This window comes from Pinus tabuliformis, chromosome 9 (genome assembly GCF_031772625.1).
Source record: "Pinus tabuliformis cultivar Carrire ecotype Pingquan chromosome 9, CPIR1, whole genome shotgun sequence".
Lineage (NCBI taxonomy): Eukaryota > Viridiplantae > Streptophyta > Pinopsida > Pinales > Pinaceae > Pinus > Pinus tabuliformis.
Window position 1 is genome coordinate 629,860,979 of NC_142307.1, and position 26,620 is coordinate 629,887,598.

The window sequence follows — 26,620 nt, forward strand, 5'->3', positions numbered from 1 at the left end:
CATTGACTACAAGCAATTGAACAAAGTGACCATCAAGAATAGGTATTTGTTACCGAGGATTGATGACTTGTTTGTTCAATTGAAGGGAGAAACATTGTTCTCAAAGATTGATCTGAGATCTAGATATCATCAGGTGTGCATTAAAGAAGAGGTCATCTATAAGAAAACTTTTGGACTAAGTATGGGAATTATGAGTTTGTTGTAGTTCCATTTGATTTAACTAATTCTCTAGCTACCTTTATGTGCTTGATGAATAGTTTGTTGCATCCGTATTTGGACAAGTTTGTTATTGTGTTCATTGATGATATATTGGTATATTCTAAAAATGAAGAAGAGCATGCCGATAATTTATCAACAGTGTTGAGATTGTTGAGAGACAATCAATTGTATGCTAAGATCAACAAGTGTAGTTTTTTTCAGACTGAGGTACAGTACTTGGGACATGTGGTTTCCAAGGATAACATAATAGTGGAGCCATAAAAGGTAAGAGCTATCATGGAGTGGGAAGATCCTAGGAATGTGGATGTGGTGATATCTTTCATGGGGTTAGTAGGTTATTACAAGAGGTTCATCTGGAATTTCTCGTAGATTACTTATCGTTTCACATCATTGCAAAGGAAAGGTAAGAAGTTTGAATGGAAAGAGGAGTCTGTGACTAGTTTTGAGCAGCTCAAGCAGTTATTGACACATGCACCAATGTTAAATATTGCAGATCCGGAAAAAGATTTTTTAGTATGTATAGATGCTTGTAAGAGAGGATTTGGTGGATTCCTTATGCGGGATGGACAGATGGTATGCTATGAGTCACAGAAGCTGAATGAGCACGAGAAAAACTACCCAACACATGATCTTGAGTTGGCAGTGATCATACATGGATTGAAGATGTGGAGGCACTATCTTCTGGGCAAGAGGTTTGTATTGATGAGTGATCACAGTGGTTTGTGGTATCTATTTGACCAATCAAATCTGAATGGTAGGCGGCTCAGTGGTTGGCCACAATCAGTGAGTTTGATTTTGAGATTAGATATATCAAAAGTAAAGAGAATAGGGTTGTAGGTGCTTTTAGCAGGTGAATACAGGTAAATCTCATATCAACTATGAGATCTTATGGGATAGATTTACAAGATAGGATCTTGTAGGAATATTAGTAGGATGACAGGTATATGGAGACTATGCATAGGTTGCAGCAGAGTACAGGTACAGGTACATGTAGTGGTACATGTAAAGGTATACGTGTAGGTGCACAGGATGTGGACTATCGTCTCATGGTAGATGGATTGGTTAGATTTAAGGACAAGATATATGTGCGAGAAAACAATGAGTTCAAGAAGGTTATCTTGAGGGAGTGTCACGTGAAAACATATTTAGGTCAGTAGGCTACAATAAGACATTGACCGTAGTGAAGAAGTTTTATTATTGGATGAACCTAAAGAAGGATGTAGTAGAGTTTGTGGCTAGGTGTTTGAATTGTCAGTAGGTAAAGGCAGAGTGTAGGAATCCAGGTGGACTTCTAAAACCAATTGTGATTCTAGAGTGGAAATGGGAGGTCATTTCCATGTACTTTATCACATGTTTTCCAAGGATAGTGAGACAACATGATCCCATCATGTTTGTGGTGGAAAAGTTGACAAAGGTAGCGCACTTCATTCCAGTTAAGTCTACATTCTCAACAAGTGATGTAGCATAAGTATTAATTAGGGACGTGGTCATATTGCATGGAGTTCCAAAGGATATTGTGTCAGATAGGGAAGCGAACTTCACTTCCAAGTTTTGGAAGGAGTTATTTGCAAGTTTGGCCATAGAGTTGGCCTTGAGTAGAACTTATCATCTGAAAACAGATGGAAAAATAGAGAGGGTCAATAGGATATTGGAGGAGATGTTGAGGATGTATGTGATGCATCAACATTGGAAGTGGGAAGAGTACCTTCCATTGGTAGAGTTCACTTACAACAACGAGTACTAGGAGTCACCGAGGATGAGTCTATTTGAGTCCTTATATGAGGAAAGTTACAGTACTCCCATTAGTTGGAGCGATCTAGTTAACAGGGTGTTGATTGGACTAGACATTTTGGGAGACATGCAGTAGAAAATGTAGGTAATAAAGAAGAATTTGAAAGTAACACAGGATAGGAAGAAAAGTTACGCAGATCAGAATAGGTTGTTCAACGAGTTCTAAGTTGGGGAACAAGTGTAATTGTTCATCAATGCGAAGAAGATCTCCTTGCGGATTGGATCTTGTGCCAAGCTGGCACCCCGGTTTTGTGGACCTTTTAATATTATTAAGAGGATTGGGCTAGTAGCCTATTGAATTTCACTGCCTCCGATAATCAAAGTCCATGTTGTTTTCCATATGTCATTTCTCAAGAAGTATGTTAAATATGTTGATCATGTGATTATTGTTCTGTATTCCAGGTGGATCCAGAAGGATAATTCCAACTAGAACCACAATGCATTTTGTAGAGAAAGATGCTCATGCTTCGGAACCAAGCATTTGAGCAGGTTAAAGTGCAACAGAAGCACATTGGGCCTGATGAAGCCACATGGGAGATGGTGGATTAGATGTGGGCTATGTATCCTTCCTTATTCACTAGTTAAGTGGATGTTTTGGTATATGTTTTTGGTACATGTTTTGGGGATTTTTGGTATTTGTACATATGTATATGGATGTAAATATTTCCATGAGCTATGTTACAAAGATCCAATAAGCAGTACGGGTGTCATGTCAATATGATGTTATACTTTTTATGTTGTCATGTTGGTTTGCTTCTCAGCAAGATGATCATTGTAAATACTGAAACGTTCTAAGTTATAAAGCTCCATGGGCAGTATTGTTTGTTTACAATAACCTTGTTGGTTGTACGTGTTGTTAAACACCGATGATCGTGTTCCCCCAAGGGTGAGGGTTATGTAATAACCCTGGTGAAAATTCCATGTAATAAAAGTTAATGAAGACAAAATAATAACCATGGTTGATGGGACATGTATTCCAAGCTAAATGTGGGGAAAAATTACAGTGATGGGATCAGTGTTGATTGATTAATGGTTAAGGAAATTGGCAACGGCATTGGAAAAGGCTTTGGAATGGAAAAATGGAATTTTGGCACATTTTTTTATGAAAATAATGGAAATTAGGAGAAAAGGGAGGTGAAAGGTCAAAAGTTAGATGTGAGGAGGAAAATGACGGAAAATAATGGAAAATTAAGAAAAAAGAGGACTAATTAATAAAAAGGCTTCTGAGGATCACTACACAGACTTTCGTTAGTTCATTTTTGGAGCTCTCTCTGTATTCTCTCTCTCATACTCTTGTACACTTAGAGTTTTCTTGGACCACTCTTGGAGAGTGTGGCATGTATGGAGTTTTAGAGCTAGAAGGCAAAGGAAGAGCAGGAAAGCGCAAGATGATATCAGGATCAACAACTATAGTAGGTTTTACTTGTAGGTACCGAGCTGCATGTATGTTTTCCTCACTAGTTTTGGCATGCATGATATATGCATGTGGTTTATTGGTCATGATCTGTCCCTGCAATGGAGGATTGCTTGGATTGATATTGGATTTTCCTAGCCTTGTCGTTTCCTTGATAGCCATGGTATTATGGGTTTTACATTTGTTTTTTTGGTTGGTTCTCATGTTTCCTTTAGCTTGGGTTGAGTTACTAGTTCATAGGGCCTTGATTGGAAAAATGCTCTGGAGCACTGTAACAACTTGGGTCGAGTTACTAGTCCTAGAGCCTTGGTTGGACAAATGCTTTGGAGCCCTTGGTGGGTTGAGTTACTAGTCCTAGACACTTGGCTAGAAAAACACTCTCGATCCCAACAATAGTTGTGGGTTGAGTTACTAGTCCTGGAGCCTTGGTTGGAACAAACACTCTAGAGCCCTGGAAGGCTTGGGTAGAGACCAATCTGGTGATTATCTTTTATGTCTGACCATGGGGTGGAATCACTGTTTGATGGGTTGAGGTGGTTTGGACTCTGGAAACCTTGGATGGATTTTATTGATGTGTTTCATGAGATCCCACATTCATGCTTGGAATATGGAATGAGGGTGATTAGATGAAGACATATTTGGCTCAGCCATGTGTACGGTCGGGTGGTTTATGGAAGTCCCATAACTGGTTGGCCTTTGCATCATTAATATGAGGTTAAATCTCCTTGTTATTTCATGAGTATTGTACCAGTTTATATGTGGATTATATGGTTATTGTTTCCTTGGTATTTTTTTGTTATTATGATGGTTATGGACATGTATTATGAGAGTGGCTATGTATGGCTCTCATCATGTTTCTACTTGTAAATGAATGAACAATGTATCTATGGCCTAATGGATGGAACTGCAACTAATGTGTTGAGGCATCAATGCTTCTTAGTGATTCTTAGATGAGTATGAGACTCCTATGCTCATATATGTTGTTTAAACCTGTAGATTACACATTTGTGACATGTTTGATGAAATGCCTATCATGGCTAGTAGAGGTCTAGTCAATCCCTTGTTCAAATGATTGCAATTGTATCATTATTCTATTGTTATATTTATGTTCTAAAGGTGTCATTCAGTTCTGGGCAGTGACTTGGCTTTGGGCTTGAAAAAGTGTCTCAAATACCGGGGATGCACACACAACACTGGGCAGAAAAGCCCCTGGACGCTGGCATACCCATGATGTGGGAGCATCCAAAGCCTCCTGAACACATGCATTCCCATAATAAGGGAGAGTTCACGAGCTTATGGTAAAAAAACTTAGTGGGACTCAAGGGCTGATTAAATAAGAGGTTGGGATGGTTCCTGGGAGTCATGTTGCTGATGTGGAAGGTCTGTATGGTGTGTTTTGGTCAATTCCACTTCCTTAAGGTGACTTAGGAGGTCAAATCATATCATAGTAACTTCTTGTCACATGTTTACCTCGATTGATCGGTTACTTGGGTAGATATGGAAGGAGGGTGTTACACATCTAATGTATTTTGACATTCTTTCAAGCCAAAAGAAATATGTGAGGATTATGTTATAAAATTGAGTGGCCATGTAATTAGATCTATTTTTTTTTTTGTAATTCAATTGATATATAAAAAAAAAGAAGTGTTTTCCCTATTCCCTATTTTTATATATTGCAGGATATTAATTGGGAATTTGTAATATATATTATGTAATATAATATTAATGTTATTCACCATTAATATTAGTTTTATAAAACAAAATCTGTTTTTCATATGCCATTATATAAAACAAATATATATATATATATATATATATATAGCTTGTGAAAAACACCTTATAACCTTTTAGAATTATTGTACTATCAGCAAAGATGTTACAACGTATCTTACATACTTGATATTTATATATTTATTGATTGTCAGAATTTCGAAGTTAGTTGACTATTCAAAGTAAAAGACGACAAGTCAAGAAAACAATCACATAAAAGTCACCTTGCTTGCATCAGAAGACAAATTCAATATAAATAGAGAATCTAAATATCAACATCCTATTCATCAGTCATCATAATTCCGGTGAAAAAGGTACTTTATAATTTTTTTTGAAAAAATGACATTTTTCTTATAATTTATGGCAATACGGGCCATACTATCGGACTATGTCATCGGAGTTTAGTCCTATATGTAGTAGTGGTAGTTTTCATTGAAATATTTTGTAGAAATAGTTTATCAAGATAACTATGGTATGAAGAATTGAAATCTCCACAAACTATTTCTACACTATGACTCTCAATTGTGAAAATTTGCTTTTAGAAATTGACATATTTTATTTATGCTTCAAATTCTCCACATTAAAATGTTAATAAATACTCCCACATATTCAAAAATAGAAAACATATATCCATATGATATTCTCTCTCAACACAATGGAATATTTTTGTTATTAATATTTTTTCCTATATACATAAATTTAATTATTTTAATTATTATTATTTTTTAGAATGTTATATATCAAAATCAAATTAAACATTGGAAGGATTACAAATCCTCTCCACCTATTAATGGAATAAGAATTCTTTCTCTCTATATGTTTGATATTAAAATATTTTACTCAATATGCATATTATATATCAACTTCATCTTAAAAATGAAATAAATTACACATCTCCCTAACAATGGAAAGTTAAAATATAAACCTTTATAATTTAAATTACTTACATACACATTGAATATTTTTGTTATTACAAATTTTTCTTGTATGTGTACATTTAATTATTTTTATTGTTATTAATTTTGAAAATGTTATATATCAAATTCAATTAAACATTGAAGAATTACAAATCTCCCTTATATCTTGCATTAGAAATCACCTATGAATAGAATAAGAATTCTCTCATTTCTCTCATTATATATGTGTGATATTAAAATATTTTACTGAACATCAATATTATGATGATGATGATGTTGATGATTGTTATTAACGTCAAGTAAGACCAATATGGTGTACCAGACCTTAAGAAATGAGTGATTAATTGAGATTAGTGTGGAAAATATTTTGAAAAGAGGAATGGATGTGAGTAAGGGTTGGGCAATCCAAAAGAAAGTCTTTTACATCTTTGAATCTCTTAGTATCGTAGAAAAGATAGGTTCTTTCGAACCAAGGTGTTTTGGGAATAAACCAACGCCTAGTTTCACTTCGAACCTCATGCGAATTATTTATTATCTTTGCAATGCTCATTTTCTTCTTAGCATTGGTTAAGACAAAAAGGCAATTTTGGTTTGAAAGAGTGGGGTTGTTCACCTCCTTGTAATACCTTAGCTTCCTTTTCCCCTCTAACTCCTTATCACTCCACAACGTATCATTAAATTTGGAAGTAATGGTATTTTTAATACTATCTTTATTCTCCAAGATAATCACCTCCTTTATCCCCCAATGGTCGAGCCATGAGTTGGAATCCTTATGCCAACCTCTCTTGAGCCAAGGATGGGGGTATTTAATAGAGTTAGAAGAAATTTTGTGAAAACTCCCAACTTCCATGCTAGACAAATTCTCTTATTCATCAGATACCTAAACATGACCATGCTTTGAATGGGGGAAATGCTAGATTCAGTCAAGAGAATAGGGTAGGGAGTATTACATTTAATCTTGAGGTTGTAGGACAGTTATAAAATATTTTGGATCATTTCAATCTTTCTCTATTAATTTATATATATTTTGCAACCCCCTAGCCCACATCAATATAAAATAACATGGTTGATGAGAGCTGCGAAGAGGATATTTTTTTAATCCAAATATAAAGATTAGTTGACTTATAATTGTTTTCGAGTTCATAGTAAGCTTTCTAACCTCCTATGATCATTTTCTAAATGCTATAGTTCTGGTTGATCTGATGGTGAATGTCAATACCTAAATATTTATATGAAGAAACCTTATGTAAGTAATAGTTATCATAAATGAAATTATCATAGTTGATATTTTTGGATTCAATTATCATGACTTTAGTCTTGTTAGTATTAACAATCATACCTTTCTTGGAGCACTAATCATGGAGGGTTATAAGGTGCTTGTTAAGGCCATCAGGGCTTGATCAAAGAAGAATGATATTGTCAGAATAAAGGACAAGGGTAATGACTATACCAATGATCTTGGGTCCATCACAACCAACATATTATAAAAACTCTTCAAGCTTTTCGATGTAAATTCCAAAAAGGGTAGGGAATAGGGGACACCCTTGCTTAACACCAATGTTGCATTTAATCTCTTGAGATAAAATTTTGGTGGTCTTAAGCTTGGACATAATGTTCTTGTATAACCTAGTAACAACAAACTTCAACTCGAGAGGAATCATTAACTCATCAAGTCTTTGCCATAAGTTTTTCTGTGGAACTGTGTCAAAATCTTTTCTAAAGTCAACAAAACAACAAAAGAGATCAGTTTTACTATTGCGTCATTCCTTCGCAATGCTCCTAAGAGTGACAAGGTGGTCAATAGTTGAGTGATTCTTTCTAAAACTAGCTTGCCCTTTGTCTCTTTTACCATGGATTTCAATCTAGGTGCTAATCTTCTTTTCCAAAATGAGCCCATACAACTTGGCTAAAATGTGGTTAATCATGATAGTCCTATAGTTAGAGGGAAAAAATTTATCCCCACTTTTAAAGATAGGTAGAGTAAGTCTTTCGTCCATATCTTAGGGAAACCATGATATAATTCCAAGTTGAGGAGTTTCCGTAGATGCATGATGAGGATGTACCTTCCCATTTTGAGAATATTAGCTTCATAAGCTTCAATATCCCTAGCTTTCCCATTAGCAAGATTCTTAATCCCGGACTCCACGTCTTCCAAAGAAAATGTATCTTCCTCTAAAGGAGTGTTTCTGATGTTACCTATGGTGTCTGTGGATTCATAAAGTTTCTTAAGATTGATAGCCCATTCCTTTAAGGGGATCGAGTTATTATCTTCTGATTTACGAGAAAGAATATTCCTCCAGAACTTTCGAGGCTAAACTTATAGAGGTTAAGAAGATGTTATTGCCTCTAATTTATATATTACCTTTTCTTATTTTTGATAATAGCTTTGTACACATTTATTTTTTCGCACTTAATAGTTTCATTAAGAGCATCTCTAATCACTTTTCTGGTAGACTTACAATCATTACCATACAACCGGTTGGAAGTTTTATTGTTATTTTTATACAATACAATGGTAGAGAATTTGATAATGGTAGTGGAAAGGATAGTAGTAAAATTATGGTAGATGTGATCAATGTTATCATTATGCATCAGGATACCTAAATCCATTATTAAATATTTTAAGAAGAGTTCCCTTTTTCTATTGTCAAAGAGAATGTGTATTTGGCGCTCATCATTCTTTTGCATGTGGCTAGTTTACATATCAAGGTTAAGGGTTAAGGATAGAGGTATATGGTCAGAGTGAGGCTCATGGCCATTTAGGAGGTCAAAATTAACAATACAGTTAAGAACCTAGGTATCAGATATCACATTGTCCACAACACTACTATCGCGCCCGTGAATACAAGTTATATTCCCAAAGGTAGGCCATTTGTTAATTACATTACAAATAATAAAGTCTTGGGAACTACAAAGCTTCATTAGATTAGTACCAAAAAGGTTCTTAGTAGTGTCTTCAAAATTTCTTTTGAATTCATTAGCTAAGTCACAATCCTCATCAAGCCATGAGGGGTTAGAGTTAGATTCAAATATGGACATCATATTTTGGACAACAACTCCATCTAAAGAATGAAATAAATTACACATATCCCTAACAATAAAAAGTGAAAATATAATAATTTTTTAAATTTGAATTACTTTATTTTTATATACAATGGACATTGAAATATTTTAGCTATGAATGACATCAAAATATTTTGTGTTATCCGTATATTTGTTCTTTAAATATTACATGTATATTGAACATCAAATGAATTACACATCATGTTATGTAAACTCCACATTAAGTAGCGAAGAAATTAAATAGCTCCCTTATACTAAAAAACTAATTTATATTATTTTTATTATTTATGACCCACATTATTTTTTTTGTTGTTACTTTTTTTAATTTGTTGATATAAGTATTATTTTATTTTTAAATGTAATGTTACGTGACAATTGGTCTATAAATCAGTTCTTTAGGCAATAACTAGTATTGTACAATAAAAAAGAAGCCTCATTGAACTAAGAGGCTCATTCTACAACCCAATATGATGTGTAACCCTGCCGTACATCATCAAAGTTGAAATTTAACTCATATCTACCAATTTTTTTTTTAATAATAAAATAAAAAAATAAATATACAAAACATGCTCATAAAGATATTTGCCCGTGAAAGAATTGGATCCCGCTTGTATTTGTATTTAAGATAGATCTATATTGGTTAGTCAAAAATTTAAATTACTGAAACAATATTAGAGTTAAATAGATTATCCAAATCAATAATTTACTTTCTTATAAACAAAAAAAATATAGATAAGAAATTAATATAGTAAAGCAATAAAAAAATTGATATAAAAAACAAAAAATATTATAAGGAAATAGAAGTAAAAATAAAGAAACTGAGATGAACTTAGAAACGAACTCCATTCGTTTCCCAAAAAAAAATAAAAAATAAATACATTAAAAGAAAAGTTACAATAATTTCACATGGAACAAAGGAATGCATAGTTTAAAAAAAACACTCAATTACAAACTCTCTTTGAAAAATCTCTAGTAAAGTGAGCAAGGTACATCATGATTTACTTAATTCTCCTATTAAACTTAAAAGGGATGAATTATATTTTGGAAAGGTTATCATGTGGAAAATAAAATAAAATCCATAAAGTATAAAAATAAAATCCATAAAATAGTGTAAAGATCACACAGAAGAAAAAACTGTAAATTCAAGTGTTCCTATATAGTTCGGTTATAGTGTTCAAAGAGTCAGTGATTCTATTCAAGAAGCCAACTCGTGGTACTCTATGAGTTATGGTACTCTATGAGTTATAGGATGTAGCTCAAGGGCTTATTAGGCAAGTCTTACCTAATAAGTTGTTTTTAATTAATTTGGAGCAAAATAAGGATTTAAGAATTTAGTGTATTTTATTGGTAGATGTTTAATTTATCACACGTTATCTTAAAAAATAAAATAAAATATATTTTAGATAAACAATAATATAAATTATAATAAAAAACATAAATGAATATACATATTTTGTTAGTTTTAATTAAAAATATTATTGATGTATACTCTAGATAAACAATAATAAAAATTATAATAAAAAACATAAATGAATATAAATATTTTGTTAGTTTTAATTAAAAATATTATAGAACATCAATAATTTGACTCTCATCGTGATCACTCTACTCGTTGTTAATATTATCAATCTATCTGAATGAGATGCTGGTAAAAATATTTCACCCTTACATGATTAAAATAGTTGGATTTTCTATTAACTAATATATATTTATATCAACTTTAGAGAGATAAAGTAATTACAAAAATTCTTATATTTGTCTTATAAATTTTGCAATATAAGGCTTAAATAAACCATTTAAATATATATGCGTGTGTTTTATCACAGTAAAATATTTCAATGCCAAAAAAGAAAACGTAATTAAAAATAAAATAATGGAGTTGCTATGTGGAATTTAAAAATTATTATTAATAATAAAAATATCCAATATGAATAATAAATAAAATATTCATTATGCAAAATTAAGTAATATTGACATGTATTTAGAAATATATTAATAAGATAAAAATATTTTAATATGGATAACATGGTTCATAAATAAAACATTTGTGTCATATTAAGAAAAATATTTCAATATAAAATATGCATATATGTATATATTATATAAAGCAACTAAAAAGGTTATTATGCTAAAAATATTTTTAAAAGTCTCACTATTTTATTTTTTGGCTACTTTTTAGTATAGCTATTAGTCATTTTTCCAAAATCTAACAAATATTTGTTGCAATTCTAAATTTTAAGTTAGGTAGGCTACACAATAAGTGCCCAAGGGGACTTTTAAGGCAATGAAACTCCAATTTAACCAATGAAAAATTACCATGAAATCCATATCTTGAGGTGAAAATATTTTTGCATGTTTTATACTCTAAGAGTGGTATACATATCAAGATATTTGATCCTTCTCAATGCTTAATATATGCTTTGTTGTGATGTCCCTAGTAATTGTAAATATTTAATTACCGCAGTTAAACAAACTGTATATTACTATTTAAATTTATATATTTAATATTTTGATTAAGTTATGCATAAAGAAAATGTTTGGATGATAACAAATCTTGTAACTCTCACATGTCAGGTAGTTACCTATCCCTAGCTACTTTCTTGAAGAATTATTCTCCAAGAAGAAATCAAGAGGGTATTGGAAACTGAGATGAAGAAAGAAGAAATAAAGGTAGGCTTTTGTGCTGATATGTCAAACGGGTCCAAAAGCTAAGTCTGTGTAAGACCAAATATTTGTGACATGTTAGGAGTGTTAGTATTATAGGAAAGCATCCTGAATGTGAGTAACAGCTCAGGGGGAGACTTTGGCCTGAAAGGGAGTCTCGTGGTTGGGAGGAAATTTGGAAAGTTATAGTTGAACTTGATCTAAACAGACAACAGTAATTTCCACAGAAACCATATAAGTATTTACATCTTGGAACATGGAATATAATGTTGAAAAAAAAGATTTGTATTATGTTTGGAAGAAATAGATGTGCTATTTCAGTAAAGTCCAAATATTATCATTAGAAGTATTTATTTGACATGTTAACTATTTAGAAGAGATTAGCCAACTTTAAAGAAAACAACAGTAAGATATGTAAATGCAAGTATTAGCTTTCCTTTAGGAGGAGTCCATCTCCTACGATTCATAACATACAAATCTTTACGAACAGAAATTAGAAAGCAATAAACTCTTAGTAATTGACGAAACTATTTAACAACTTTTCAAGAAAAGCAGATTTCAGTTCTGGAAAGGAAAAGTACAGTATTATTTACAGACATTCCAGATAATGAAATAAATGCTGTAGGGTTTCCACACTTTTATACCCTTTAGCTATAAAATACAAGCATGAATAGTAGATTAAATTCTAAGGCCAATCAGGTTATTAAATTCATTCTAAGCTGAAAAATCGAAATGTATTTACCCTAAGAAATAGGGAAAAACAAGAACTATTAAAATATAGCAGACTAAGTCTGGTCATTCATAAATTAATAGAAATTGTGAAAAATAGAACTTTAAAACAAATTAAAATATACCAGAGTAAGTCTGGTCATTCATAAATTAATAAAAATTGCGAAAAATAGAACTTTAAACCAAATACGTATGAAACTGCTGATTAAGAAGACTGACAAGAATATGTTGTAGGAAATAGCAGAGAAACGTATAATACAAACTTGATGTTGAGACGTGGGTAAAAACCCCAACTACATAACAATATGAATGTGAAATTGACAAATATAAATATATATTAATCTTGCAGAAAACACAATCCTTGAAATTGGTTAATTGGCTAATGTCCTCTTAATACCAGAGAAGGACAAGCCAACTCGGATTAAAAACCTCATAGTACTTTATAAAAATATAGACATGTGCTGAGAGAGAAACCCAAATCCTTTCAAATACGCATAAATAGGTAATTATCAAACATGCAAGGCACAAAGTTTCGACATAATAAAGTTCTATCTTGAATTAGGGAAGCTAGATACAAAGTCACCCTTCCATAACTGCCATAAGTTAAAATACAACATAACTTACAAGGGAAACTAGAAACCCATCTCGGGATGCATACCCAGAACTTTAATTTAAACAAAAACTATAGCTTTATCAACACAACTAAGAAATACGTTTCCCTGGGCATCTATACACTGAATTCAAAAACAAATTAGGCCATAACTGACAAGCTTTACGAACAATCCAAGGACTACACTATAAGCTAGCGTGATAATACAATAAAACCCTTAAGACTCTGAACCTCTTCATTCCAAGGATTTCCATGATAACCTTTCACATTACCCAAAGTTTGGATGGAGCATTGAGACTGCAAACCTGGCACTAGGAGGAAGGATTTTGACCCCGAGTGATCATTCTCCTACCGCAACAAGCCCTTCGGTGAAACCTAACCAAAAACAGTGAGAGAAATTAAATAAAATGGAATATCTAACGAATATCATCTGCAAAAAGAAATTCATAGTATAGATAGATAACCCAAATACCTGGGTTGGTATGCTATGTCAGAGAAAATTCCTTTGAGCAAAAGCATTAGGACTATCTTCATGGATCAACCACCCAACAAGTAACCACGACAAAGCTACGACGGAGAAGGGGGAGTTTCATCAATAACATAAAGAAGCAGAAGGGAACTAGTATGAAACGCTGAAGCCATGACCCGGAACTGGGAAGCTCTACCAGACAAAGAGGGAAATGCCAAAATCGTCCAAGGATGTGATGGAAAAAGGAATTAAGGAAATCACTCTTCGCCGTCCGATAGACTCAAGCCATAGAGGACCATTGATGGGGTGACCATTCTGAGAAAGTGTTGAACAAATGGAAGGCAACTCGAAGAGCCTAGAAGCTTGGTCCCGCCAAGTCTTTGGGGGGGGGGAAATCCAAGGTTCATTATTTCAGAGTATAGTCTCATTAGACTTAGAATTATGAAAACCATTATTACCACAAATCAGGATGTACCATTATGTATATTATGTGTAAGATTTGTATTAATACAATATTTCATATGTGGCAATGTAATAACCCGATTATTAATGCAGTTGTATGAAGTCAAATATTTTTATTATTTGCACTATCGTAAATTATTGTTTATATCTAGAGATGCAACAAGTGGTATTAGAGTGCTTAGGTTGCAAAATTGAGACCTTTGGAAAAAATGAATAACAATTTTTTTGATGTGCACAACGTAAGAAAGAGTGAAAAAAAAGGAAAAGCAACTTGCATGAGGAGGATTGGACTTACACCACACAGACCCATGATAGGAATGGGACCAACATCCTTTCAAGAAGCCAATCCCGAGGTATGGGTACAATTTAGAGAGGAGCCACGTAATATCAACGCTACCATTTTCGAAACTGTACAAGAATTAAAGGATGAGATGGCTAGGCTGCGGGCAGAAAATGAAAGACTGATGATGAAAACATGAGAAAATTATGAAAAGTTTGTATGATAGGAAGAATCGGTGGCAATCGATTCCCAGTCCCAAACATGGAAACATGATTAGAGAGAAGGAATTCAGAAATGAAAACTCGGAAACAAAAGGGGGCAAAGAGAATCGAGAGGAGGAATCTGATAATGTATCAGATCACAAAAAGCAAAAATGATAGAAAATTGACTTGCAAGGTGAGTTTCGAAAGATGAAACCTCCCCTCTTTGATGGTGAACATGAGGAAGCTGTTGAACCCTGACTTATCAACATGAATAAGTATTTCCAGTTTTATGAAGATGATCACAATCTGAAGGCTCACTTAGCAATTTATCAATTGCAAGGAAAGGTCACCTTGTGGTGGGAGGAGGTGAAGGCGGTGCATGGAGTTAGTGAGTAGAACGTAACTTGGGAAAAGTTTCAAAGGTATTTTAAGGAAAAATACTTAACTGAAAGATTTTATGATGAGAAGGCGAAGGAGTTTCATGACCTTCGATTGGGTCAGTTGTCTATAGATGAATTCATAACAAAATTCACATCCTTGTTGCGATATGTTCCTTACATACGAGAAGAGAAAGCAAAGGTGCAGATATTTATCAGCAGTTTTCCATTATTCATGAAGGAACATCTTGAATTTGACAATCCGAAGACCATGGATGAGGTTATACGAAAGGCTCGTATATGTTATCAGCAAAACAGACCAAAGGGTGATGGAGGAAAGAGGTGGTCTGATAAAAAGGGAATTAATTTTTCCTCTGGCAGCAAAGGAAATAAGATTTATATCAACAAAGGACCCCATAAAGGTCAATCAAATAGAAATATGAACAGAAACCAACCCAGATTCAAATTTCCAAGTGAGTCTAAAACAAATGAACAATCTGGAAAAACAGAAGTGGAGATAGCAGCTAGACCCCCAGTACAGTGTTGGGGATGTGGAGGACCACATTATGTTAAAAAATGTCTATACCGCAAGGGAACAGATCAAGTGGCGCAGATTCAAGAAGTATCAATTGTGGGAGAAGTAGCAAGGAGTATTCCTAAAATAAATTCTGCCCTCAAAAATCATCAGGCAGAATACCAACCAACAATGGTGGAATTCGAAGGTAAGATCTTTGACCAAACTATATATATTTTGATTGATCCAGGAGCTTCTTTGAGTTATATAATTCAAAAAGTGGTTGAGAAATGTCATTTATAATCTTTTAAATTTAAAAACCCTTGGCTAGTACAACTCGCCACAAGGGAAAAGAGAAGGGTGTTGGCTAAAGTCAGCAATTGCCCTTTGAAACTAGCAGGTCAGCCTATTATGGCAGATCTGAATGTCTTACCATTAGGGTCATATGATGTCCTAATAGGTATGGACTGGCTGGAGAAGCATTGGTCCCTCATTAATTGTAAAGACAAAACTATTAATTACATGGATGAAGAGGGTATGAGACAAGAAATTCAGGGTATACGAAGACCACTGAAAATAAGACCTGTAACAACCTCTCAATTAGTGAAATGTATTCGAAAGGGATGCCAGATTTATGCTATACAGGTGGGGTATATCAATTCAATAGAAAAATCTGGTACTTTAGAAAATATACCTATGGTACAAGAGTTTCCAGACGTGTTTCCCAAGGAGATTCCGAGACTGCCTCCAAAGAGGAATATAGACTTCACTATTGAGCTGATCCCTGGAGCTGCCCCGGTATCCCGAGCCCCTTATTGCATGAGCATACCAGAACTGACTGAATTGAAAATGCAGTTACAGGAACTGCTTGATAAAAAATATATACGCCCAAGTGTCTCACCTTGGGGAGCCCCTGTACTCTTCGTCAAGAAGAAAGACGGAACCTTATGGATGTGCATGGATTATCGACAACTAAAGAAGCTGAAAGTTAAGAATAAATACCCTTTGCCTCGTATTGATGAATTGTTTGACCAAGTAAAGGGAGCAACTGTATTTTCAAAGATTGATCTTCGCTCAGGGTACCATCAAATTAGAATAAAGGAAGAAGATATAGCCAAAACAACCTTTAGAACTTACTATGGGCATTACGAGTTCATTGTGTTACCGTTTGGGTTAACTAATGCTCCCACAACTTTTATGTGTCTAATGAACAACGTTTTTCATCAATATTTGGATAAGTTTGTACTAATATTTATTGATGATATATTGATTTATTCTTGAAATATAGAGGAGCATAAGGAACACCTACAAATTTTCCTACAAACCCTGAGGGAGCATCAGTTGTATGCCAAGTACAACAAATGTGATTTCTTTAAAGAACAAATTCAATATTTGGGACACATCATTACCAAGGATGGGATAGTTGTGGACCTGGAGAAAATAAAAACCATCATGGAATGGCCAGTACCAAAGAATGTAGTTGATATAAGATCATTCATGGGTCTGGCTGGGTACTATAGGAGGTTTGTTGAAGGATTTTCCAGGGTGGCATACCCCATTACCTCTTTGCAAAAGAAAGGGAAAACCTTCACTTGGACCATGGACTGTCAAAAAAGTTTTGACCAGCTGAAGCACTTACTTACTACTGCACCTATTCTAAGTATTGCAGACCCAAATAAAGAATACATTGTATGTATAGATGCCAACAAGGAAGGAGTTGGTGGCATGTTAATGTAACAAGGAAAATTTATTTCTTATGAGTCTCGAAAACTTAAGAAGCATGTAAAAAAGTATTCAGCTTACGATATGGACCTGACAGTAGTAATCCACGTATTAAAAATGTGGCGTCATTATTTGTTGGGTAAGAAATTTTTATTAATGACAGATCATCATAGTTTAACTAACTATTTCAAGCATCAACCTATGAATGTTAGGCAAGCTCATTGGATCTATTTCCTGAGTGAATTTGACTTTAAAATCAAATAGTTAAAAGGAAAAAAAACCGAGTTGCAGATGCCTTAAGTCAGAAAGTAAACTGCATTTATGAAGTCTCTCTTAGTGGGGTACATACCACTTTTAAGGAAGAGATTGAAGGAGTAGCAATACAAGACAATAAATACAAGATGTTATGGCAGCAAGCTAAAAATCCAAACAACAACAAACAACAACTGGGATATAAGGTAAATGAAGAAGGTATGTTTATTTACAAAGGAAGAATGTATGTACCAAACCAGAAAGATATTAAACAATTAATTTTAGATGAATACCATAAAATTCCTTGTGCAGGCCATCCCAAATATCATAAACTAATCACTACACTCAGAAAATAATATTTTTGGCCCGGTATGAAGAAAAAGGTGGCTAAATATTTGGCTCATTGTTTGGAGTGTCAACAAGTGAAAGCACAACACCAACACCCAGCTGGACTACTCCACCCATTTCCTATACTGGAATGGAAATGGGAAACTATTTCCATTGATTTTATTACAGGACTACCTAAGTCTAAAAAGCAGAATGACTCAATAATGGTGGTGGTAGATAAGTTGAGCAAGTCTACTCACTTCATACCAGTACAATCTACTTTTAAGGTTGTTCAAATTGCTAACATATTCATGCAAAATATTTTTAGAGTACATGGAATACCAAGGGTTATAATTTCTGACCGTGATGTAAAATTCACATCAGCCTTTTGGAAAGCCTTATTTGGAGGTTTAGGCACACAACTGCATTTTAGCACTTCCTATCACCCTCATACATATGGCCAAACTAAGTGGGTGAATCAGATAGTAGAATACATGTTGCAGACTTATGTAATGCAACAACCTTCTAAATGGGAGGATTATATACATTTGGTGGAGTTTTCTTACAATAACAGTTACCATACATCCTTGCAAATGAGTCCATTTGAAGTATTATATGGACGCAGGTGTAGGACACCCTTGAGTTGGGGTGGTCCAGAGGATAAGTTAATGTTGGGTCCTGACATGTTAAAAGAGATGGAAGATATGGTTAAAAAGGTGCACTCCAATTTAAAGACTGCTTAGGATTGATAGAAAAATTTTGCTGATTAGAAGAGAAATTTTCATGAGTTTCAAGTCGAAGATCATGTCTACGTTCGTATATGAGCTAACAAGAGTACTTTGCATTGGGGTGGGTGTGCTAATTTAGCATCCCAATTTTGCGGTCCTTTCCAAATCCTAGCCTGAATTGGACCTATGGCTTATCAGCTTGCTTTGCCCAATCACATACGTGTGCATAATGTTTTTCATGTTTCTGTGTTAAAAAAATATATTTATGATCCCAACCATATAATCAATTGGAAGGATATATAGGTAAGTAGATTATTTATAAAGCATTATAAATAATTGCCAAGACAGACTGCAAAAGAAAAGGGTTGACTAAATTTCTTTTATCATGTGTAGGTTGAATCAGAAGGAAAGTTATTGGTTGAACCGCTGGGTATACTTGATCAGAGAGAAGTAATGTTGCGGAGACGAGTTATCACCTAGGTTAAAGTGCAATGGAAGCACTTTGGGCCAGAGGAGGCCACCTGGGAGGATGAACAAGTCATGAAGGAGACTTTTCCAAATCTATTTATAGCAGAGAAACATCAGGACGATGTTTAATCTTGGGGGGGGAGATGTGATGTCCCCAGTAATTGTAAATATTTAATTACTGCAATTAAAAAAACTAGATATTACTATTTAAATTTATATATTTAATATTTTGATTAAGTTATGCATAAAGCAAATGTTTGGATGATAACAAATCTTGTAACTCTCACATGTCAGGTAGTTAGGATAGGTAGTTACCTATCCCTAACTACTTCCTTGAAGATTTATTCTCAAGGAAGAAATCAAGAGGGTATTGGTACCTGAGATGAAGAAAGGAGAAATAAAGGAGAGGTTTCCGTGCTGATATGTCAGACGGGTCCAAAAGCTAAGTCTGGTTAAGACCAAATAGCTGTGACATGTTAAGACTATTAGTCTTATAGGAAAGAATCCTGCATGTGAGTAACATATCAGGGGGACACTTTCGCTTGAAAGTGAGTCTCAAGGTTGGGAGGAAATTTGGAAACTTATAGTTGAACTTAATCCAAACAGACAATAGTAATTTCTACAAAAACCAGATAAGTATTTACATCTTGGAACATGGAACATACTCTTGAAAATAAAGATTTGTATTTTGTTTTAAAGAAATAGATGTGTTATTTGAGTAAAGTCCAAATATTATCATTAGAATTATTTATTTGGCATGGTAGCTATCTATCAGGGATTAGAAAACTTTAAAGAAAACAATAGTAAGATATGTAAATGAAAGTATTAACTTTCCTTTAGGAGTCGTCCATCTCCTAGGATTTATAATAAACAAATCTTTATGAACAAAACTTAGAAAGCAAGAAACTCTTAGAAAATGACGAAACTATTTAGCAACTTTCCAAGAAAAAGAGATTTTAGTTCTAGAATGGAAAAGTACAGTATTCTTTATAGACATTCTAGATAAGGAAATAATTGTTGTAGGGTTTCCACACTTTTATAACCTTTAGCTATAAAATACAAGCGTGAAAAGTAGATTAAGTTCTAAGGCCAATCAGGCTTATTGAATTCATTCTAAGTTGAAGAATTGAAATGTATTTACTCTAAGAAATAGAGCAAAGCAGGAACTATTAAAATATACCAGAGTAAGTCTGGTCATTCAAAAATTAATAGAAATTGCGAAAAACAAAATGTTAAACCAAATACGTATGAAAGTTCTGAGTAAGAAGACTAACAAGACTATGATGTAGGAAATAGCTGAGAAACGTATAAAATGAACTTCATGTTGAGACGTGGGTAAAATACCCAACTGCATAACAATATGAATGCGAAATTGACAGATATAAATATATATTAGTCTTTCGGAAAACACAATCCTTGAAATTAGTTAATTGGCTAATGTCCTCTTAATACCAAAGAAGGAAAAGCCAACTCAGATTAAAAACCTCATAATATTTTGTAAAGATATAGACCTGTGCTGAGAAAGAAACTCGAATCCTTTCAAATACGCATAAATAGATAATTATAAGACATGCAAGGCATAAAGTTTCAGCATGATAAAGTTTTGTATTGAATCAGGGAAGCTGGATACGAAGTCATGCTTCGATAACTGCCATGAGTTAAAATACAACATGAATTACAAGGGAAACTAGCAACCCATCTCGGGATGCATACCCAGAACATTAATTTAAACAAAAATGATAGGTTTATGAACAGAGCTAAAACATATGTTTCACTGGGCATCTATACATTGAATTCAGAAAACGTTTAGGCCATAACTGACAAGCTCTATGAAGAGTCCAAGGATTACACTACAAGATTGCATGATAAGCCAATAAAATCCTTAAGACTTTGAACCTCTTCATTCCAAGAATTTCCAAGATAACCTCTCACATTACCCTAAGTTTGGATGGAGCATTGAGACTGCAAACCCGCAGACTGGCACGAGGAGGAAGGGTTTTGACCCTGAGTGATCATTCTCCTACCGCAAGAAGCCCTTTAGTGAAACCTAACCAAAAACAGTAAGGGCAGTTAAATAAAATGGACTATCTAACGAATATCAACCGCAAAACGAAATTCTAAGTATAGATAGATAACCCAAATCCTTGGGTTTTTATGTGATCCATATTTAAACAGGAACGCAACAAATTACAGAGATAACCATAAACACAAAGATGCAACGGAAATAAAACTTCATTTCATTAATGTAAAATACTGAAATATGTTTACAAACAGAAATGGGAATAAACCAACTAGGGCGATGGTAGCTTATCTCTGAGAAGAGATGTGGCAGCTACATGCCTCTGAACTGTGTTACAATGAGGCTCGAAGGCCTATTTATTGTTGAGGAACAATGGAAAACCCTAAACATCCAAAAACCTAACCCTAGGAGATGAAACGCCAAACTGTGGGCCTCGTTTCGGGTAAATTAGTACATGAACTTCCCCGGGTCGTAACTTTGGCATATGATCTCCGTTTGACGCGCACAATAGCTCGTTAGAAAGATCTATCTGAGGACTAGAATTTTGACAAGAGAAAAATGAGGTCCATCACCCATGTTACTCCTGGATTTCCCAAAAAACGTAGTTTAGGGCCTCAAAACGGCTCCAGATGTCTAGGACTCGAAAAACTGCTAAAAAGACTAAATTCTGCTACAATTAAGAAAAATGAAAAACTCAAAGAGACAGTTGTGGGGGTCTAAGTGGGCTAGGTGGGTGGCCACTAATATCCACCTGGATCATTCCTCCCCCCTTAGGAAGCAATTGTCCCCATTGCGTTGAGTTCCTCCGTCTGTTGAACTTGGTCCCTAGTGAGCTGTTCTACAATCTCTGATGTGTCCAGTAATGGTGGGAAGCATGGTCAAGGGTGGTACACATTGAACACTTGGTGATCCAGGTGGATTTTGGTGGCCACCCACATATCCCATTTGGAACCCCACAACTATCTCTTTTAGTTTTTCAGTTTCTGTAATTGTAGCACAATTTACTCTTTTTAGCAGTTTTTTCGGGTCCTGAACTTCCGAATCCATTTTGAGGCCCTAAACGACGTTTTTTGGGAAAACTGGGAGTAACATGAATTTATAAACCAATGTTTCTCTTCCCAAAGTTGTAGTTCTCAGACAGATCTTTCTAACGAGATATTGTACATGTCAAACGGAGATTGTATGCCAAAGTTACGACCCCGGGAAGTTGATGTACCAATTTACCCAAATGGGTTCCACAGTTTGGCGTTTCATCTTCTAGGGTTAGGTTTTTGGATGTTTAGGTTTCTCCATTGTTTCTCAACAATAAATAGGCCTTAGAGCCTCATTGTAACACAGTTCAGAGGCATGTAGCCACCACATCTCTTCTCAGAGATAAGCTACGATCGCCCTAGCTGGTTTATTTCCATTTCTGTTTGTAAGCATATTTCAGTATTTTACATTAATGAAATGAAGTGTTATTTCCGATGCATCGTTGTGTATATGGTTATCTCTATATTTTTTGCATTCCTGTTTAAATCCAGATCAGTGGTATCAGAGTGGTCTGCGTTTTCTCTGTTTTTCTTTGCATGTTGCGAACGAGGTCGGGATATAAGGAGTTAGGGCTCGATCTAGTTGAACCTTGGAAAGATCAGCCTCACAAATCTAGACGGCCTCCCATGGTGGATGGAAACAAAGACGAGGGGGCAGGAGATCCTATCAAAATATTGCTCGAAGAAGCCCTCAAGCGACAAAGGAACGCGAAGATGGACAACTTTGCCCAGATCCTTCAATGGCTACCCATAGGTGACGCACCAGCTTCCAGCAGCTACTCTGGAATCGCCATGCCCTTTAAGGTACAAGTTAATTTTGAAATCCTCATATTCGAGGGTCAGATAGACGTAGATGCCGTAGAAAAATTGTTAAATCTGCTATAAGGGTATTTTTCTGTTCATGAATTTTCAAGTCGGGAAAATATTGTTTTTGCTCTTCTCAAAGCAGCCCCCCATGTTAAGGACTGGTGGGAAACCTACTGCGAGCAGAAGATGTAAAGTACAGGCTCACTATTTTCAGTCGCACACAATTGGGATTCATTCCGGGATGCCATTAAGGAGCAGTACTACCCTGTCAAAAGCTATGAGGACAAATACATCAAATGGACTACACTATGGAAGGGAAGGGACCAATTTGTGCTGGAGTTCACAAAAAATTTTCATACCCTTCGCACACAGTTGGGTATCAAGGACTCTGAGCTACATTTGGTACTCAAATACTGCAACTGCCAACACAGGTACATCCAGGAAGAGATGAAATTCCTGAACATCTCCTCGCTTGGCATGGTGTACCGATACGCTATCAAAATCGAGCAAAAGTTAAAACAAAAGAAGCGAGACTTTGGATCTGCAAATCTGAAGACCAAAGGACAAAGCGAAGAGAGGGTGACCCAAGACAGCCCGTCAAAGCCGCAAGAAAAGAACAACACCATGAAGTCGAAGGACACAGGAAAGTGGTGTGAGTTGCACAAGAGTCCCATTCATAACTCAAGTGAGTGTCAGACCAAGCAGTCGTTGGTGGCCGAGTTGAAGGCTTCAATAATAGATGCATGTTCCGACCCTGAGTCAGAACTTGACAAGGGGAATGGCAAAGGGAAGCAGATCATTGATGCCGAGCCCAGTGTCACTGTTTCCACCACCAAGATCTAGAAGAATGAGCTTGAAGATCCAGAGGAGGGGGAACGTCTTTTCCACTCACAGATGTGGGTTAAGGGTTCGTCGCTGCAATTCATTATTCATAGTGGGAACCAAAAGAACCTCATTTCAGCAGAGGTCGTGAAGTGGTTGGGCCTACCAACTACACCACACCCACAAACATACATTATCGAGTGGCTTCATGGAGGATGAGATCTCAAAGTTCGCTAGCAGTGTCGCCTTCCCTCCAACATCAAGCCCTTCACAGACAAGGTATTGTGTGATGTTACACCTCTAGATTTTTGTGATGTATTATTAGGCCAGCCATACTTGTGGAGGCGACATGTTGTCTATGAGTCAAGGCCTCGCGTTGTCATTATTTCTTTGGATAATTCATTATACAAGATACCGGAGGTAGCCCCACCTATCGCATCCTCTTTGATCTCTACTAAGAAAGGCAGCAAGCTCATCTCCCAGACTAGGAAATTCATTTTCTGTCTGATTCCCTTCCAAAGTATGGGGAAGATCGTCACCACATCCATGACCCATGCGAAGGGTTCCTCCACGCAGCAGCAGCAATAAAGGAATACGATCCTGACAGAACACCGGAACAACTTCTCCTCACCCACAGGGGTACCACACAAGCTTCAGATGGGCAACAAAGTCTGGTTGCATATGCAGAAAGAATGCCTTACGAGAGCCCATCAAAAGCTCAGACCACTCCAACATGGTCCTTACACCAATATCAAGGCTACGGGAAACAATATTTTGGAGCATAACATTCCCCCATTCCTTTGATTTCACTGAGTGTTCAATGTGTACCGCCCTCGACCATGCTTCCCACCATTACTGGACACATCCAAGATTGCAGAACAGCTCACGAGGGACCAAGTTTAGCAGATGGAGGAACTCAACGCAATGGGGACCATTTCTTCGTAATGGGAGAGGAATGATCTAGGTGGATGTTGGTGGCCACCCACCTATCCCATTTGGACCCCCACAACTTTCTCTTTCAGTTTTTTAGTTTCCGTAATTGTAGCACAATTTACTATTTTTAGTAGTTTTTCGGGTCCTAAACTTCCAGAGCCGTTTTGAGGCCCTAAATGACGTTTTTTGGGGAAAAATGGGAGTAACATGGGTCCAGGGACCGATGTTGCTCTTCCCAAAGTTTTATTTCTCGGATAGATCTTTCTAACGAGATATTGTACACATCAAACAAAGATCGTATGCAAAAGTTATGACCCGAGGAAATTGATGTACCAATTTACCCAAACAGGGCCCACTGTTTGGCGTTTCATATTCTAGGGTTAGGTTTTTGGATGTTTAGGGTTTTCCATTGTTTCTCAACAATAAATAGGCCTTCGAGCCTCATTGTAACACAGTTCAGAGGCATGTAGCTGCCATATCTCTTCTTAGAGATAAGCTATGATCGCCCTAGCTGGTTTATTTCCATTTTTGTCTGTAAGTATATTTCAGAATCTTACATGAATGAAATGAAGTATTATTTCCACTGCATTGTTGTGTATATGGTTATCTCTATATTTTGTTGCGTTCCTGTTTAAATCCAGATCACTTGGTGTAGGTGAAGGAATGAGGGAATGCTGGGCTCCAAAGTATTTTTTCCCGTAGCCTTGGTAATGGTGTAAGGACCATGTCGGAGTTGTCTGAGCTTCTGATGGGTTCTTGTAAGGCGTTCTTTCTGTAGATGCAACCAGACTTTGTCGCTCACCTGAAACTTGTGTGGTACCCCTGTGGGTGAGGAGAAGTTATTCCTGTGTTCTTTCATGACTGTATCCCTTTGTTGTTGATGTTGGGTGGAGGAACCCTTCGCGGGGGTCATGGATGTGGCGGTGATCTTCCCCTTACTTTGGGACCAAACCAGACAGAAAATGAATTTCCTAGTCTCGGAGAAAATCTTGCTGCATTTCTTAGCAACGATCAAAGAGGTGGCGGTAGGTGGGGCTACCTCGGGTATCCTGTATAATGAATTACCCAAAGTGATAATAACAATGTAAGGCCTTGACTCATACACATCATGTCACCTCCATAAGTATGGTTGGCCTAATAGTACATCACAAACATCAAGAGGTGCAACATCACACAATACCACATCTGTAAAGTGCTTGATGTTGTAGGGAAGGTGGCATTGTTGGCAAACTCAGAGATCTTGTCCTTGATGAAGCCACTCGATACTATACGGATGCAGGTGTGGTGTAGTCGGTAGGCCCAACCGCTTCATGACCTCTGCTAAAATGAGGTTCTTTTGGCTGCCATTGTCGACAATGAATTGCAGCGACAAACCCTTCACCCACATCTGTGAGTGGAAAAGATGCCCCCCCTCTGGATCTTCGGGCTCATTCTTCTGGCTCAGGGTCAGAACATGCATCTGATTCTGAAGCCTTCAACTTGGCCACCAACGAAAGCTTGGTCCGACACTCACTTGTGTTGTGAGTGGGGCTCTTATGGAACTCACACCAGTTTCTTGTGTCCTTCTTTGACTTCGTGGTGTTGTTATTTTCTTTTGGCTTCGACATGTTGTCTTGGGTTGCCCCGTCTTGGCTTTGCCCTTGGTTCTATGATTTGGGGAAGCCTTTCCCTTGCTTCAGATTTGCAGATCTAATGTCTCGCTTCTTCTATTTAAACTTCTACTCAATTTTGACAACGTATCTGTATGTCATACCAAGCGAGGAAATGTTCAGGAATTCCATCTCTTCCTGGATGTACCTATGTAGGCAGCCGTGGTATTTGAGTACCAAATGCAGCTTAGAATCCTTGATACCCAACTGTGTGAGAAGGGTATGAAAAATGTTTGTGAACTCTCGAACATCTTGGTCCCTTCCCTGTCGCAGCGTGGTCCACTTTATGTATTTGTCCTCATAGCCTTTGACAGGGTAATACTGCTCCTTAATGGCATCCTGGAAGGAATTCCAAGTGGGTGCAGCTAAAAATAGTGAG